The 18,697-nt window shown below is 42.9% G+C and overlaps 1 long non-coding RNA gene across 1 annotated transcript; it reads left to right on the top strand.

Annotated features, from left to right (window-relative positions):
- The first annotated feature begins 484 nt into the window (after positions 1-484).
- On the top strand, positions 485-16,977 carry LOC131414129 (uncharacterized). The gene is made up of 3 exons (XR_009222131.1): positions 485-1,390; positions 11,581-11,670; positions 15,496-16,977. It is a non-coding gene; the product is annotated as an uncharacterized LOC131414129 (long non-coding RNA).
- The last annotated feature ends 1,720 nt before the right edge of the window (positions 16,978-18,697 follow it).

Here is an 18,697-nt window from a genome sequence, read left to right on the forward strand (position 1 = left end):
AAAAGCCGAGGAGCAGACAGGACAAGGTGGAGGCAGGTGACAACACAGACATTTTGGAGAACAGAAGGGCATTCAGGGAGGAGAGCCAAGGCCACATAGAGTTGACTGTTATTTTTTTAAAGGATTAAGGATGAATCACTGTTTTCATAAGCATCAGTGCACATGCCATATGTTAGGTGTTGCTAGAGTGGAGAACACGTTACACTGACTTAGAACAGGCCCGACAGCCTCACACTCCACCCTGACGGAGGCTTGGGAAAGAGCCTCGTGGGTTTAGATTCCCCCAGAGATGAGGTAATGCTTCTCAGGCACCTCTTGGTGCATGACCCCCACACCCTCCCTCCTATAAAGGGAAATCCAAACCAACATAAACCCTGTAAACCTTCCTTGACTGCTCAAGGGCTAGAAGAGAAGTGGAGGTTAGCTGCACCACTAATGACAGATTCCACGATATAGGCTCAATAAACACTTGGTAATTAATTACAGAGAAAAGAGGAACAGGATACTGATTTAGGTCATAGGCTCCTTTGAAAATCTGATGAAAGCGATGGACCCTCTCTCCAGAAAAAAACATATGTGTATATACACACCCGATTTTATTTATAACATCAGGATATTCACGAAAATCCTGAGGCCAAGGCTAAGGGGGTTCGTGGACCCCTGGGTAAGAAGCCTTTACTTAGGGTACATGAAATACTTTTGCATCCATGAACCATTTTATCTGAACGAAACTCTGAAGGTAGAGCAGATGCCAGCACTGGACAGACGAGGAGACCTAGGTACAGAGGAGGGGTGACTTGCCCCCACATCTGCTAAGAGGCAGTGTGGGGCTAAAGCTTAGAGCTCCTACCGCCAAGGCCTTGTTCCATTACCCACTGGAAATTTGGAACCTGCTGTTAGGAAGACAGACTTTTTATTTTTTTAACTTTTTGGTAGTTATCAGGGCTTTTAGAAAGGGGAAACATTAGATTGTACTTCTTCTTTATCCTTTGAATGAGTCAATAGCACATTTTCTAGCTCTTTCTTCCTTTACACTCAAAATAGAAGGTAGGGAAAGTTGAGTGGATTTGAGATCCAGTGAGGAACTACCACATGATGAGAGATAATTATTAATAACAACTACATATATTACAGCTGCTGCATCTTCCCCTTTGTCAGAAAAACCTACTCTCATGGGGTCCATTTATGATTGGATGAGAAGTATTAGAGGGAGCAGAGTTCACAGAAGTCCCACAGTGCAGTCTGGATGTGCTGACTTCGGGGCAGTCTCCTACCCAATGCACGGAGCAGGCGACATTCCAGACACTTGCCAGTCTGAACACTCTCTTTGTCGAGCAGGCCATCCATCTCCTTCAGGCTTTGATAATGGAACAATGTACGCCGGTAACTGGTGAGTCATGGAAAATGAGTATGATATTGCATGAAGTTTCATTTCCTTAGATGATGGGCTACTGTGAGTTTACATATTGTTTTGTTGGGATTTGAATAGTGTTTTTTTTTTTGTCTTCAGAATATTCCTATTATAACATTCTGTGTACTCAAATCTCAAGGATTTGTACTAGAAGAGTAGCTCTCAATATACGATGTGCATAAAAGTCACTCAGGGAGGTTGTTAATAACGCTCAGGCCCCAAGTGCTAGGCTAATTCTTGATTCTATAGGTCAGGCATGGGGGGCTAGGAGTCTGTGGTGGAAGAAGTTCCAGGACTGAGTTCGTTGCAGAAAGTCGGAGGACGGGCTTTGAGAATCTCTGACCTGGAGGATTAGAGAGGCATCTGGTCTACACCTCTGGTATACGGACTCTCATACCGTAATTCCTGCTTTATTTTTCCACTCCCCACTCCTCAAGGATGATGAACTCCTTGAGGGAGGAGACAAATCTGATGCTCATATTTATATTCCTGCATCCTGGCACAATTACTGGTTGTTGACTGAGTGGGAGAATAGGAAATCAGTTGAAATGTCAGAGGATGAATATTAGTACGTTGAGGTATTTAAATTTAACACTGCAATCATGAAAAAGAAATCTTTATTTAACCAAAAGAAATGTCATAGGCCAGAAACTCCTAGAACGAAGGAGTCTCGATTCCGCACATTTCAGTGCTCAGGGTAATTCACTGCTTCCTACCCTTCACCCCACTTTCTGGATGTACACCTTGCTGAAGTAAGACATTTTCTGCTGTTTTGGAAAACATAATTTGGAAAACAGCAACAGTATGTAAGCATGTACTTTGTGTGTAGTGCTGTGCAGATAAAAGAACTAAAAGATTAGGTTCCTGCCCTCCAAGGGATTACAGTCCGGTTGGGGAAACATGATGTTCACAGGCACAGGAGTATCTCCTCATCAAGGCATGATGCAGTGCGTGCCGGGAAGGGGACGGAGTTGGTATCTAGGGTGTCAGTTAGAATTGTCTGGAGGTGGAAGAGGTCATTCCAGGCTTGAGCAAAAGCAGGAGTGTGAGTTTGTAAACATTTGTTTTTTTGTCAGTCTAGCATTGCTTTCCTTTTTCTGGTAACACACCTCCTTTTACTTTGGACGACTCTCCAGCTCTGCTGCATGTGGTCCAAGTGCTGATCGCCTTTATCTGGACAAGGAGCAGTATCCGTGTAGACCAAGCAGGCTCTGTTACCCTGGCATTTGGAACTTGAACCCAGAGATAGGAAACCACTGGACCCGATTTATCCTGATGGTGGCATTCTGAAATCCCTGTTCTTGTGCTCCTGCTGCCTGGACCCAGCTGTCTACCCTTCAGAGGGCCTGACTCTTTACCCTTTCCTTCAGTTCTTCCCAGCAGATTTCTTGTTTGCTTAAGGTAACCAGAGTTGGGATTTGTTGCTGAAGCCGAAGAACCCTAACTAATGGATGCAGAGAGCGAGAAGGCACGTTTTATTCAGGATACATGCAGAGCCTGTGTTTGGCTGAAGTGTGATGTTCTGATACAGGAAAAGATGGAGATCAGGTCAGATAAATAATTTGAGAGCAGACTTAAGGAACTGAAGTGCTTTGGGAGGTACTGGGTTCCTTGTTACTGGAGATATTCTGGTCTTGGCTGGATGATCAGTTGGTAGGGATGTTACCTAGGAGATTCAAGGATTAGATGAAATGACCTTGAAGTTCATCTTCAACCTAAAATTCTAAAACTCTTGCTAGTCATTTATTGGCAGTGACTGAGCCCTGTAAAATATAACCTGGCAACCCAGGACAATCATAGGACAGAGAGACGAAGAAAGCACAGATCTGAGTTGTCTCAGGACTGTCCGTGGTACCTTCAACAGGCACCTCAGCTGTTACAGAATCTCAGCTCTACACATATAAAGCACCCCATAGGATTTGGTCAAGTGCACATCGACTTGGAGAAAAATAATTTTGCTTTCCCTACATGAGGCAATAATTTGTAAGCCATATGCGTTATGACTGGCTTTTAAAGCAGCAGTCGCTGTAATAAAAAATTCAACTTATGGGAAATTTCAACCATCTCTCTGCATAGTTCTTTCATTCCCAGTGGGGTTTGGCTGGGGCCTCGAGAAAGGAGGAAATTTTCATAGTAGTAGCCATTTCAAACCAAGCTGTTACAGCATAGTCACGAATGAGGTTGGGGTGAGAAGCATGAAATAATGAGATGAATTTATGATTTATTTCAATGGCTTCACTTCTCAAAGTGCGTTTTTAAGTATTTTTTTTCTGGGTATCAACTTACCTCCCTACAAAGCTTGTTGTTGTGTGCTCCTGGACTGGGAAAGAAAAACATTTTGTAAGGGCCTGTTTTGGACCACTAAGTCTCCTAGTGATGGATTACAAATCAGCCTTTACCCTTACTCTCTGTAATTTATAGTCACCTGCCAAAGATGATCAGGAGCAGATCATTTTTCCATTTCAGCACATCTGCGAGGGCATACGTAAAATATAATTGCTTACGTTTCTGTCTCAAGATGGCCTGTCATTCAGCAAGCACATAGGCATTTGCTGTATGCTAAATGTGGCACAAGTTAAAATTTGGTGGGATGTCTTATAAACCACATGGCTTCTTCTGTAACCTATTGAACATGTGAAAATGACGAAGAGCATGGGGCTAGTGTCAATATTTGTTCAATGAACGTTTATTGAGCACATATCATAAGCTGGGTGATAAATAAACATGGTCCTTCCTGTTGAACAACTCGATCCTGCTGGAGAGACCAGCACGTATAAACAACTAACTACAATTAAAGGTGGTTAGGAATGCATATGTAGAGTCTGATAAGCAAGCTATTCTTTTTGCTTAGTGCTAAGATGGGTACCCTGATGATTTCTCCACAGGAACTGAAATGGTGTAGAATTCACAGAGGGAAGGTGGGACAGAGTATTATAAACAGAAGGAATAGTATGAGCAAAGGCTTGGAGGTGTGACCATGTATGACTTCTTTAAGGGATGATGGGTAATCTCGAGCCTTGCCACTCAAAGTATAGTGCCCAGACAAGAAGCATTTTCATCATCTGGGGATGTTGTTAAAAGGCAGATCCTTATTTAGTACAGCTGGGGAGGGGCCCAAGATTCTGCATTTCTTGCATGTTCCCAGATGATGCTGATGCTGATGTTCCATACACACACTCTGAGTAGCAAGGAACTAGAGCATCTGAGCATAAGATTTGTGATGTGGAGTGACAGGATCCAGTTGTGAAGGTCGTCGTGCCATTCTGAGGAGTGTGGAGCTGATCCTGTAGGCAACTCTTTGGGGTAAGGACACCTGAGTTCTATTTTTACCTTTGCAATTCTCTCCCCTTATCCATAGACATCATTTCATAGGACTGTTAATTATTGTCACTCATCTTGAACTACTTTGAATTCCCTGACTAAGAGGTATTATTGAAAGGTAAGTATGCGGTGCTTGGGAGGTTGGAGGGAGCTACGAGAAATGACTGAAACAAACACTGTGAGGTGTCAAGATATAAAGCAGATGCCTGTGTCCTAGCGCACTTGACACAGTGCCCAAACCTGCTGGAACAATTGTTCATTCATTCACTCAATCATTCAACCCTGTGCCTAGCTCTAGATGCTAAGTACTGGGGGCTTCAGGAGGGGGTTGGTGGTGGGATGGTGAGGAGGGAAAAAGGGACCATTTTGACCTGGATTTGAACCCAGACTTGGAAAGCAGTTTTCTTTAGCCAGATAACTCTGAGACAGAGCAAAAGAAAAAGCAGGATCTGAGTTATATGTAGGATTGGAATAATTGTAGGATAGGAGTTCAATAAAGAGGACTGATGAAGTGTTGCTGAAATGTGGATGGATGATATACACGGTTGTGGGCAAACCACAGTCTAAATGTGTACTTTCTGAGCAGTTTTTGAAGCACAACAAGAGATCATCTAGATAAGACCTAATGTGATCAAGACGTGGCCCCAAACACCATCTTGGAAGAATGACAAAATTTTAGCTTGACCCACACTTGGCCCACTTTATAATTTTAGAAGAATTAAGGGTACCTAGATGGATAAGATTTATTTTTTTGATTATTATTATTTGGCTGTCAGCCTGACTTAAGATGGAAAGACATGAAAGTTTGCCAGAAAATGGATTGCTAGCTGATGGGAAGAGAAATATAAAGGTGATTGGGATTCCTCTATCCATCACTCCATTCAGACCAAATAAAACAGAGTGTGAGAGGAATAAAGACTGAAATCCTTTTCCTTGTGAGAAGCCTCTCATTCATTTAATTAAATAGCAACTTCAGGCCAGGTACTTTTCGTAGGATATCCCATTTAATCCTCAAACAGCCTTATGATCAACTACCATTGCTAATATTTTACAATTAAGAAAGTTGAGACTCAGAAAAGTAAAGCAGCTTGCCCAAGGTTTCACAGCTTGTAAGTTGCAGAGTCACATTTGAATTTAAGTCTTCCTGGCGACCCAGAGATAGCAATCTGTGTCAAGAACACTTAAATTTGTCTTGAAAGGCATATGATCCCAAACTAATGATTTTAGGAGCAAGTCAAAGTCCCTGTACTAGTGGACCTAATGAAGTTAACTGTCTCAGAGATGAGGGAAATTCTCTGAATTCTTGGAAGTTTCTTAATGAGAAAGATGAGTGTCATCTTGAACCCCTATAGAGATTTTTATTCCTTTAGGAAAGGGTAAGACTTGGTAGTGTCCACAGCGTCTTAAACCCTAAGGAAGCTATGTTCAACCCTCTAGGAATAGAGAATTCTTTGTTTGAGAAGCTTTTCTAAAAGGATTGGAGATGGCTCATGAAACTCTCATTAGAAATCTGGGAAATTAAGATGAATCAAAGATCAGATATATTCCTGAGTCTTTAGACTACGATCTTCCCTTTTCTGGGAAGGCTCCCAGTGGATGTTAAGAGAAGGGTGAATTAAGCCCCTGGCACAGAGTATTCTCCTATTTTATTTGGAAAAGGTATGATGGTCCATTGGGAAGTGAAACCTGAAGTAGGTAGATGATCCTAAAGGCTATTTGTGGATCTGGGAGAAGGCACAGAGATGTTGTGGTCTGGTAGAGACAAACAAATAAAAATAGCTACAGAGTGGATGGACCTGAGTTTTTAATTTTTAGTTCAGCCACTTAGTACCAAGTAAGCTTGAACAAGTTATTTATTTATTTATTTTTAAAGATTTATTTATTTATTTTTTCCCCCCAAAGCCCCAGTAGATAGTTGTATGTCATAGCTGCACGTGCTTCTAGTTGCTGCATGTGGGACGTGGCCTCAGCATGGCCGGAGAAGCGGTGCGTCGGTGCTCGCCCGGGATCCGAACCTGGGCCACCAGCAGGGGAGCGTGCACACTTAATCGCTAAGCCACGGGGCCAGCCCTGAACAAGTTATTTAAACTCGCTGAGACTCAATTTCCCCAGCTATAAAGTAAGACTAATAATACCTACCTTTCCTGGCAGATAAATGAGATGATGTCTAGGTAAAGAGCCTAGCATGATGTCTAATATCTAGTAGATGCTCAGAACATGGTGCTACAGTAAAAGATTATCTACGAGTTTAAACTTTGAAGTAGGGAATGAATAAAATTATGAAATGGTTTTAAAGGAATTTTAAAAAGTGATCATCTACTAAAAAAATTAGAAGCACTCTAATAACTGAAGAACCATTTGTTATGATCTTTGAGTTGAGGTGATAGTGAGGTGATGGAGGCCTGATCTGTGAGATGCAGATGGCGGATGATACATTGATGCCATGGTGGCTCTGTGGGTACTCACACAGAGTCTGGTCCTTGCTGACTAATCTATTTTGATGGGTAACACCTGTTTTAAAGCTTTAACTTACTAGTGGGCAAGCATGTATCACAAGAGATAAGTTTGAATTTGCTCCACAACACATGGATGCAGGAAATCTCACTTTTTAAATTTTTCTAAATTAAGGGCCGGCCCCATGGCTTAGCGGTTAAGTGCGCGCACTCCGCTACTGGCGGCCCGGGTTCGGATCCCTGGCGCGCACCAACACACCGCTTCTCCGGCCATGCTGAGGCCGCGTCCCACATACAGCAACTAGAGGGATGTGCAACTACCACGTACAACTATCTACTGGGGCTTATGGGGAGAAAAGGGGGCGGGGAAAGGAGGAGGATTAGCAATAGATGTTAGCTCAGGGCTGGTCTTCCTCAGCAAAAAGAGGAGGATTGGCATGGATGTTAGCTCAGGGCTGATCTTCCTCACCAAAAAAAAAAAACAACAACATTTTTTTCCTAAATTAAATTGAATTTGGCTCCTTGGGAGCTACCTTCTGGTTGTCCTTGGTAGACTTTTTCGTAGCCCTAAGTTGTATAAGACCTCTCTACTTGTAATGGACTGAATGTCTGTGTCCCCCCAAAATTCGTGTGTTGAAATCTTAACCCCCAAGGTGATGGTATTAGGAGGTGGAGCCTTTTGGAGGTGATGAGGTCATGAGGGTGGAGTCCTCATGAATGGGATTAATGCCCTTATAAAAGAGACCCCAGAATGCTCTCTTACCTCTTCTGCCATGTGAGGACACAGTGAGAAGCACCAGGGATTGAGACCCCACAAGACACTGAATCTACCAGCACCTCGACCTTGAATTTCCCAGCCTCCAGAACTATGAGAAATACATTTCTGTTGTTTATAAGCCACCCAGTCTATGATATTCTGTTATAGCAGCCTGAATGGACTAAGACATTATTAAAAGTGTGGTCCTCAAAGCTTGTTAGTAGTATGGAATCTTGGGTCCCACCCCAGACCTACTGAATCAGAGTTTGCATTTTGACAAGAGACCCAGGGGATTCATAGGCACATTATAGTTTGGGAAACACAGATGTGAGAGACTTGGAGGGCTATGCAGTCCTGAAAACTTAAGGAAGGGCCACCGGTCTTCAGATCTTCATGATCATTGCTGAAATACTTACTGTCTAGTCTTTTGAGATTAATTAGAAGGCAGGCATTTCCACTTCCTCTGGGCTTGTATTGCTCCGTCAGAGGTCCTGCCATCACTGCGGAACAGGGTGAACAAAGCATCAGCATTAATTTCACCCCCTGAGAGCCATCACACCCCAGACACTTGGGGCCAACAGTCTCCTCCAGTATCACCACTCCTGTTTCTAAGGAGGTAGGGAGGTAGTGCCCAGGCATGTCTCTACACAGGCTGGTTCCCTACCAACCTGCAAGCCACACTTTCTTTTCTATGAGGCTCTGCGAAATGGGTCTCAGGTACGGTTGGCCGGCGACCCTTCTTAGGAGGAAGGACACCCGGTTCGAGCAGCCAGCAGCTCCTCCACAACCTGGGGAAATACTAGAAGAAGTCAATCCTGATTCAGGTTCAGGCTGGACCAGTGAGACTGGGGCTTGGCTGTGTTTTTGTCTTAGGAAATAATCTAGATGTGAGTGGGCCACTAAAACTCTTTCTCAAGGCCTGAGCAATGACTATATTTCCTGAATTAACATCAAGATATGCTATCTAACACAGGGTTTCAGTGATGCTTAGATGCTTCACCCCTTCCCAGAACAAACAAACAGCTAAGAACATCCAGGACATTTTAATGACTTATTGTGAAATGGCAACAGAAAATCTGAACTCGAGGCTGATTCAGGAAATTCAAAATCTGAGCCTTTTTTTTGGGTAGGTAATTGATGTTTTGGGAAAAATAATTTGATTAGAACCCCTAATCCACTTTTATTGTAATTGAAAGTAACAAAACAGATGCTGTCACTAGTGTTTAACTGACTAAGCTTTTGAGAATTCATTTATTGTTACGAGGTAGCACATCTTAAAGGAGAAGAAAAAAACATCATTACGAAAACTGAGCATGAAGTAAGTTTCAAGATAAATGTTCATGAGGTTCCAGGTTTTATTTTTTTGCAAGTAAAGGTGAGATCTTAAAAATCAGCTTGAGCCAAATCTCAGCTGAATTGTGCCTGGATTGCCCTGGCTAATCTCTACCGACCTTTTGTTCCCATAATTAGAATCACTGCCATATCACTATTAGTTAAGGAGACCTGATATTTAGATAGATCTGTTTTAAAATTGCTATTAAGTTGGATGCAATCAGGTTCTCCTGTGAGCTCACGAGTCTTCAGACCAGGGTGAAGGCTGTTTCTCATTTAAACATTGTCAAACGAAGAAGAATGATGCCGTTGCTCCTGAGTTCTGCATATGTCAGCATAGTAGAAGCTTAGTCATGCAAATCCCTATTACTTAGCAAGTCCCAAACCCAGAAATACAGAGCTGTGTTTCCATATTTTATCTGTGTTTGTATTTGAAAGCATGCCTTCTATTGTGCTTTTAAAGAACAGATGTCAGGGCAATGTTGAAAGCACATAACCCAAGTATTGAAAAATGTTTTTTGCTGCTTTAAAAGAAAAAAAGGAATCCACAATAATGAATTCAGTCTGCCAGTTTGTATTTTCGAGGAATATTTTAACTGTTGAGGGACTTTCCAGCTCCTACCCTTTAAATACTGCCCTCATACCGTCAAAGAAGGCCAAAGCCATTTTGAACTAACAATTTCTTTTGTGGACTCACCAAGACAGTGATATAAGTCAGTCTTTCAAGGACTGAGGCTCCCTTAGAACTTCAGTGTTGTGTTCTCATTTACTGAGCAAACATCACATGAGGGAAGCAGTAATGGGCACACTTACTTTGAAGACCCAGATGAGGATGAACGAGAGGCAAGCTTGTGCTCAGGAAAAATCAGTTGTAGGGGTAGTGAGGGTCAGAAGAGAGATGAAGGCAGGGGATGCACCATCTCTCTGGGGGAAACGGTAGGTGAATTGGCAGGAGCTGAGGGAGTGGTGGCTGGAACAGATGGTCCAGGGTCAGGAATCTAGCGTGATCCTGTGTAGGGTGGTGATGAGGGTTATTCAAACAGGGAAAAGAAACAGTGGGCAGAGCACACCCCACAGGAGGGTGTATAAAGGTCACGCACCTATTTGTCCACACCTGGCAACCATTTGCAACATTTGTCTGAATGTAATGCATGGTAAGATTGGAACAGTTCCCAGCAAGGAGAGGTGAGGTTGCTTACCTTATCTCACAAGATAGTTTATACAGGGAAAGAAGATAACAGGCAGGTAAATTGCAGTCAAAAACATGGAGCTGGAATAGACTTTTGAGATGGACTGGAAGTTTCCTCTTTTTGGAGTTGAGGCACTAAAGCCTAGTTTAAAAGGTAGGCTATGGGGCCGCCCCGGTGGCGTAGTGGTTAAATTTGTGTGCTCTGCTTCGGGGGCTTGGAGTTTGTGGGTTCAGATCCCGGGCACGGACCTAGACACTGCTCATCAAGCCATGCTGTGGTGGTGTCCCACATACAAAAATGGAGGAAGACGGACACAGACGTTAGCTCAGCAACAATCTTCCTCAAGCAAAAAGAGGAATATTGGCAACAGATGTTAGCTCAGGTCCAATCTTCCTTGCCAAAAAAAGAAAAAAAAAAGAAAAAAATTAAGAGGTAGGTTATTTAATATCCTACAGCCTCAGCTCTGTAAATCAGAAGATTCCATTAGAAGGTTGCCATATTTCTAATGCAGTGGTAGGACCGAGAGTCGAACCCAAATCTCTCCACTCCTTATCCGGTACTCCACTATACCCACATTTTACCTCTTTTGGAACGGCTTTGCAAGTTAGCACTCGCCTGTAATAGGGGCCTGGAAGATAGACAAGATGTGGTCTGAAAGATAGGATGCCATGAAGAGGCAACATGTTAATTTTAGAAAGAGACTCTATTTCCCATTTTATCTGGGTGGTGAGTGGGTGTCAGCTTTGGGAGAAAAGTTAAGAGAGGGAGCAAGCACAACTTTGGCGCCTGGCCCTGAATTATTCTTTGCCAAGCAGGGTCCGTGGGATGCACATGAGAATATGATTGTGGAATTCCTCTCTTCAGAAAAACAAAGTAGCAAGACCTTCACTCTCTTCTCACAGTTCTTCATGAATAACCCCTTTTTGTTTCTGTTGACAGTGGAGTCAAGCAAGTGATCTCAGGGGTGTCGCAATGAATCACTGATGGGGGAGAGACTGGTTTCAGGAGCAAGCTTCACAGCGGCAGGAGGTGTGCAGGGCAGGAATGGAATGGGCCATGAGAATTGCACTTGGTCAACAGCATAACCATTGTTTTCTTCTGTGATTTCTTCTCTAGACCATTGACCCATTCAGCAAGAAAGTATAAAACATCTGCCTCATCTCCAGCACTTCATGGCTCTGTTGGAAGTAACAGAGGGCATTCAAGGTAGGTCCCTGCCCTTAAGAAACTTATGCTCTGTAGAGAATCCAAAACATATATTTGAAGTACTTAGGAAATAATTACAAGGTAACTCATAATTTCTCCTCCTTTGAGGGAAAAGATCAAAAGGGCTGTGTTACAATGGGTCATCATGTTGGTGCCTGTCTGAACTGCCCACGCGCTCCGGAGGCATTTGGATTGGAAGTGATGAGGGGCCAGGACTAGGTTTTAGTGGCTCCTGACTTTCCCACTCCCTCGCCTGGATCCTGGGAATTCCAGTGCTGGCTCTGTGACTCACCAGGATGTTGTAAAGATGGGCGAGACATGGTTTGTCCCGCACCTTCCACCCTTTGACAGAAAGGCACCTCTAGAGATGAATGCAGGGTGTTAATGCTGATTATAGCAGTTTCGATTTGCATTTCCATATGCTAGACAACCTAATCCACCCTGTCTAAACATGGAAATCCCATAACTCTGCCCAACTCATCACTCCATTAATCCACTTAACCCCTGGCCAATACATAATCTAAATATTTAATCTTGTCTGTTTGTTATCTATGTTTATTTCATGTTAATTCATGGTCTGAATCTCCTCTCTGTTTATCCCTGTTAGTGGAATCTAACTTCAACTAGGAGTACCCCAAGGAGGGGAGGGAGAGTCTCTTATCCGTTCCTTTCTTTTCTGGCGTCTAGTACTGAACTTGGCACATAGTAGGTGCTTACCAATTGTTTGATGTTGAAGGGCAAGAACTCTCAGAGTAATTGATCTTTTTTTTTTTGGCATCTGCCCAGAGATCTTTTATTAATGCCATGGAAGAATCTTACTGTTTCAAAGGCCTGTTGCAGTGCCTGGCACATAGTGAGTATTTAATGAGAAGTCAGATGAATGATCTTTGGTCATACTATGGAGCAGTAGAATATGAAAAAAGAGGACTGCTCTAGAAGGCAGGAGACCTGGAGTCTGTTTTCGGTTTTGCGGTAAGCAGGTATAGGAGGTGGTCAAGCCCTTTCAAGCCTCTACCCTCAGTTTTCTCATCTGTCACATGGAGAGATGAGATTAGGTGAACTCCAGGCTGCTTTGACTTTAATGCTTTGTCTAGGCCCCGAGTCATGGTATAGGGAGGGGCACGAGGATGGCGGCACCAAATGTTGGTACGAGCACTTCTTCCTACCACTGGCACTCAGGGATCAGGGGAAGGGGCAGGAGAAGGGGGTGCCTGTTCCCCTCTAAGCCTCCTACTCACTCTCACTGTCTGTCGCTCACAGCCTGGGCTCAGGCCTCCAGACATCTGCTCATTCCATCTGCATCAGCTCATGTTTATCCAGTGCCCCTGGATGCTTGGGCCTGGAGTCACCTGGGGGAGGGCATGTGCCGAGAGGGCGGGGAGTGGGTCTTGATTACGCCAAAGCCTCCATATGGACTGTGTTTTCCCCGTGCACAACCCAAGCGTGTGGGAGGTAGAAGGAGAGTGAAGGAGATCCTAATTTATTGCTCAGTCATGTTTATTTTCACTCTTGGCTGGTTTAGGGCATTTTTCTTAATGTATTAGGGTCACAATTTTATCGACTTCAAGGATGCTTGAAAGCTCTGTGTGTGTGTGTGTGTGTGTGTGTGAGAGAGAGAGAGAGAGAGAGAGAGAGAGAATTTTTTTTTTCTTATGAATTTTTTCCCAGGAAAATTTTGATTTTTAACCTAAATAATGAGCCATCATAGCTAAATATGATTGCCTTCTCACAGACTGCTATGCCTATCACCGTCCTACCCATGATGAGTTTAGTTTGCCTAGATCAAAAATTAGGATGTGACTGACTTAGCTATTTTTTTTTTTTTGTGAGGAAGATCAGCCCTGAGCTAACATCTGCCAATCCTCCTCTTTTTGCTGAGGAAGACTGGCCCTGGGCTAACATCCATGCCCATCTTCCTCTACTTTATATGGGACGCCGCCACAGCATGGCTTGACAAGCGGTGCATTGGTGTGGGCCTGGGATCCGAACCAGCAAACCCCGGGCCACCACAGCGGAGCGCGAGCACCTAACCGCTTGCACCGCTGGCCCGGCCCCTAACTTAGCTATTTTTAAAAGAGGCTTCCCCAGCTTCTACTTTTCTTCATAAGTCTACAATGCTGGATTCCTCTGAGGTCTTTAATTATAATAGTCCTAGCTACTATTTATTAAGCACTGTGCCAGGCCCCATATGGAGTAGTTTCTGTAACTTGGTGTAAGAAATCTCTCCATTTTACAGATGAGGAAATTAAGGTTCAGAGAGGTTAACTGGGATTAAAACATAAGATTGCTGGATTTGTTCATCTCCTGCAAATCGAGTACTAACAAAATAGGAATTAAAGCATGTTTTGGAGAGCCAAAGGCAGAGTGGAAATGTGCCTGAGTTGAGAGGGGCAAAATTGGCGCAGTTAGGGCTCTATGCTCTTAGGAATAAAGGCAGCAAAAAGGAGGAGAAGGTTGCATGCAAAGAAGGGATTTGGATGCTCCAATGTTTTTCTCTGAGCTATCCCTAGTGATCCATAGGCAGCTTCAGGTCTTGGGAAACAGTTGTGGTAACTGTTGCTGCCTTGATACATCTTTCAACATTAGAAAACTTACCCTGCAGAGGATGCAACTTTTGATAGTGTTTTAGTTCATTCACCCACAGTGTTAGGCCCTGAGCCAGGGACAGGGGTTGCAAAGATGAGTAAGACCTACTCCCTACCCTCCAGGGCTCGGTTTAGCTCTACTCAAAGTTTCTCAGCACCTGGCTGGATTGAGAACATGACACCCAGTCGTGGGTGTGTGGTCCCCATGGTCCTAAGTGAATCTCAGCTACATGAGAGCCAAAATCTAGTTCTCCCTCTAAGCACAGAGTTCTGCTGTGATCCTAATACAGCCAAGTGAGTGATTTCAAGTGTACCCAAATGCTCGTCCCCTCAGAGGCACTGGTGTTCACTGCAGAGCAATGATTGCTTTTTGGAATATGTGTCCCATTCAAAGGCCATTCAGTAGTAACTTGTTCTGACAGCCCATGACAATGTCTCCTGTGTTAAATTTATGCTCTTGTGGAAAGAACAGTGTCTGCCAAACTGTCAAGGTATTGCCAGGATGGTGCTTTTAAAAATCACTTTTTGATGGTTGTGGAAAAGATGTCGAGTTTCCTAAATCTTGAACTGTTTTTCTAATTTTTTTTGCCACTGACCTTTCCCCCTGACTTCTTGGAAATAGCAGAAGGGGAAAAGAATGTTAGGATAGCAATTTTAGGGTGATAGAGATATGGCTACAGGGGATATATATTGGACACTTAAATTAGAAATGATTCTGAGGGGCTGGCCCCGTGGCATAGTGGTTAAGTTCACTGTGTTCCACTTCGGCAGCTGGGGTTTGCGGGTTAGGATCCCGGGCATGAATCTACACCACTCATCAGCCATGTTGTGGCGGTGACCCACATACAAAATAGAGGACGATGGGCACAGATGTTAGTTCAGGGCTAATCTTCCTCAGGAAAAAAAAAAAGAAATGATTCTGAAACATTGACCAAAATATTTCTTGTAATAGTATATTTTATTTTTCACAGTTGAATTGCATCAAGAAAGGTGAGGGTGATTTAACTTTTGGTTAAAGAGAATTTATGGATGGGATATTGTAAGGGATATTGTATATTATTCCTATATATAAGCATGTAGAGAATGGTTCTCTATGGGTGATATTACAACTGGTTCTAAGACACTGGGTGGGAAATTTATTTGGACTATATTTAGCTCTTTGTTTTGGTTTTGTGTGTATGTGGATAGTTCTAGGGAAATCTTGGCCAGAGGAAACTGACCCATATTTCTTTCTGTACAGAGCATGCCAAGAGACCATGCAGAAACTGCTCCGAAACAAGAAGGAAGCACATGGCCTAATGGGCACAGAGACTTGAGGTTCACTTAAGAAACATTGACTGAGGAGCTGCTATGGGCCAGGCATGGTGGCTTCTTGACAAATTATTAAATACTTCTTTGGTTGAATGACACATTTTCCTCTTCAGTGTTTCCAGTCTGTCCACCACTGAGAGGTGAGGCAGGACTAAGTTGGTGATCAGTTTCCGTGACTAACAGTTACACCGTACTTTTGAGGTCTCTGGGTCTATATAAAGACTGCTGAATCTCGCTTTGGGAAACAAATATGCATAGATACATGTCAAAGCCTTAAACTTTGGTAAACCCATTGACTCGATAATTTTGTCTCAAGAATTTATCCTAAGGAAGTAGTTGTGGATGTATCCAAAGTTTTAGCTGCAAGGATGTCTAGCTCAGCTTTGTTTATAATAATGAAATTTGGAAACTACTTCAATGCCCAGCAATAGAGGGTTGGTTAAATAACGTGATAAATCCGTATAGTGGGATACTATAATATCTTTTAGAGTAGTGCTGAAGAAGAACATTTTGTGACATGGGAAAATGTGGACAATATGCTGTTAAGAAGAAAAAGATTAAAAAACGATATGCATAGGATTGTATTGTCATTAAAGAATGTATATTTATGCATAGGAAAAAGACTAAATTATGCTGCAAAATATTAACAGTTCTCTTTGGTTGGTGAGATTATGAGTGAAGTTATCTGATTGTTGAATGTTTACAATAATCACATTTCTTTTGTGGCAAAAAAATACTACTTAAAAAAAACTGCATAGAGGGGCCAGCCCCCTGGCGTAGCGGTTAAGTCTGCGCGCTCCACTTAGGTGGCCCAGGTTCGCGGGTTTGGATCCTGGGTGCAGACCTATACCACCCGTCAGCCACGCGGTGGTGGTGACCCACGTATAAAGTCAAAGAAGATTGGCACAGATGTTAGCTCAGGGCTAATCTCGCTCAGCCAAAAAAAGAAAAAAAAAAAAACTGCATAGAAATATATTAAATGAGAATCCCCTTTTAGATGGAAGCTCAAATAAATGGGTGGTTCTGCAGTAACCCTCCAGCAGCTCAATTTGATTGTAACTCAAGCGGTGATACATATGTAGAGGGAAGATGTTTGACCTTGGCGGCCTCTATATCCTCTTTTTTTCGAGGAAGATTGGCCCTGAGCTAACATCTGTTGCTGATCTCCCTCCTTTTTTCCCTTTTTCTCCCCAAAGCGCCCAAGATAGTTGTATGTCATAGTGGCACATCTTTTTAGTTGCTCATTTCTATGTGGGACGCCACCTCAGCATGGCTTGATGAGTGGTGCGTAGGTCTGCACCCAGGATCTGAACCGACAAACCCTAAACCGACAAGGCCACTGAAGTGGAGTGTGCGAAGTTAACCGCTACGCCACGGGGCTGGCCCCCTCTATATCTTCCAAAATCCAGAGTTTAGTGTTGATTTTATTTTATTTTATTCATTTTATTTTTTATTTTTATTTATTTTTTCTGTGAGGAAGATCAGCTCTGAGCTAACATCTGTCGCCAATCCTCCTCTTTTTTTGCCGAGGAAGATTGGCCCTGGGCTAACATCTGTGCCCATCTTCCTCCACTTTATACGGGATGCCGCCACAGCATAGCTTGACGAGTGGTGCGTTGGTGCGCGCCCGGGATCCGAACCTGCGAACGCCGGGCCGCCAAAGTGGAGCTCGCCTGCACTTAACCGCTGCACCACCAGGTTGGCCCCTAGTGTTGATTTAAAAAAAAAAAATGTTACCTAGAAACAATTTTTCCACCTTTACAACTCTGAAAAGCACCCAGGAATTAACTCAGCTCCAATCAGGCAGGCGAAGGGTCATGCATGCAACCGTCATCATTGTAGCAAGTGCAAATATGGTGTAGGTAACACGACAGATGCCAACAGAGAGGGATAGAAGACTAATTTTGTTGTCATGAATATGCTATTTTATTTCCTTTATTTTCAAGACATGAAATAGCAATCTTTGCAAGAACTTCTAAACAGAGAGCTTTTTTTGAGTCTACCATATGTTCTAATGTTGGATTTTCATGAAAAAATATTTTAGCAAGTGTCAACTGCTAAGCTGGCATTAACGGGCTTATTATGGTGAGGACCTGTGAACTCTTTTGGTTGGGGCGCTGCTTTTTGTTTCTCTCAATGGGGGTTGCTGACGGTAAGAGAGATGCAGAGGCTGACAGACGTTTCTAGTAGGGCTGAGGGTGATTACACCCCATTGCCCATACATGCCTCACTCTAGTTAAGATTGTTGTGGTTATTTATTTTTAATTTTTTTAAAAATTTTATTTATTTATGTTTTCCCCCAAAGCCCCAGTAGATAGTTGTATGTCATAGCTGCACATCCTTCTAGTCGCTGTATGTGGGACGCGGCCTCAGCATGGCCGGAGAAGCCGTGCGTCTGTACGCGCCTGGGATCCGAACCCGGGCCGCCAGCAGTGGAGTGCGCGCACCTAACCGCTAAGCCACGGGGCCGGCCCTGTTGTGGTTATTGACTAGCTAGCTGGACTGGAAGAATAATAGGTTGTGCACTAATATGATGGCTAATATTTCCACAGCACTTTTCTTCCACTTTCATTATTACATTCACTCCTTTTCGCAACCTTGTGAATATTACTATTTACACGTGAGGAAAGTGACAACTCAATACGGAAATCTGTAAGTGACGTAGCTGAGGTTTGAACCCAAGTCTCTGACACCAAATCCTATTCTTTTCCACATTTTTCTGCTGGTTAGAGTCTCATTAGGGATGAAGTACTATATAATATTTGGCCAGCAATTTCCTGGATTAAGTTGACGTGGTTAGCTTTTATGGGTTGAAAAATAATGTAATAGATATTTCTTTTACATAGTATATTTTAAATAAATATTTTTAGATGTTTTTCAAATACTTATTTTATATTAGCTTTAAAGGTAAATATTAATGCAATATTACTTTACAATATGAACAAAGTTTTTAATGTATGGCATCTCTAAAAAAATTTGCAAACGTTCTCAATGCAGTGAATTTTTAATCCATTTTGCAACTTGAGAATCTGAGACTGGATAAATAGGTAAGACTCTGATGGGAGATAATGGGAATAGAAAATATGAACCTTGAGTACCTCATTCCGTGTGAGAAATTATCTGTTTGGCAG

The sequence above is a fragment of the Diceros bicornis genome, chromosome 14 (genome assembly GCF_020826845.1).
Source record: "Diceros bicornis minor isolate mBicDic1 chromosome 14, mDicBic1.mat.cur, whole genome shotgun sequence".
NCBI classification, from domain to species: domain Eukaryota; kingdom Metazoa; phylum Chordata; class Mammalia; order Perissodactyla; family Rhinocerotidae; genus Diceros; species Diceros bicornis.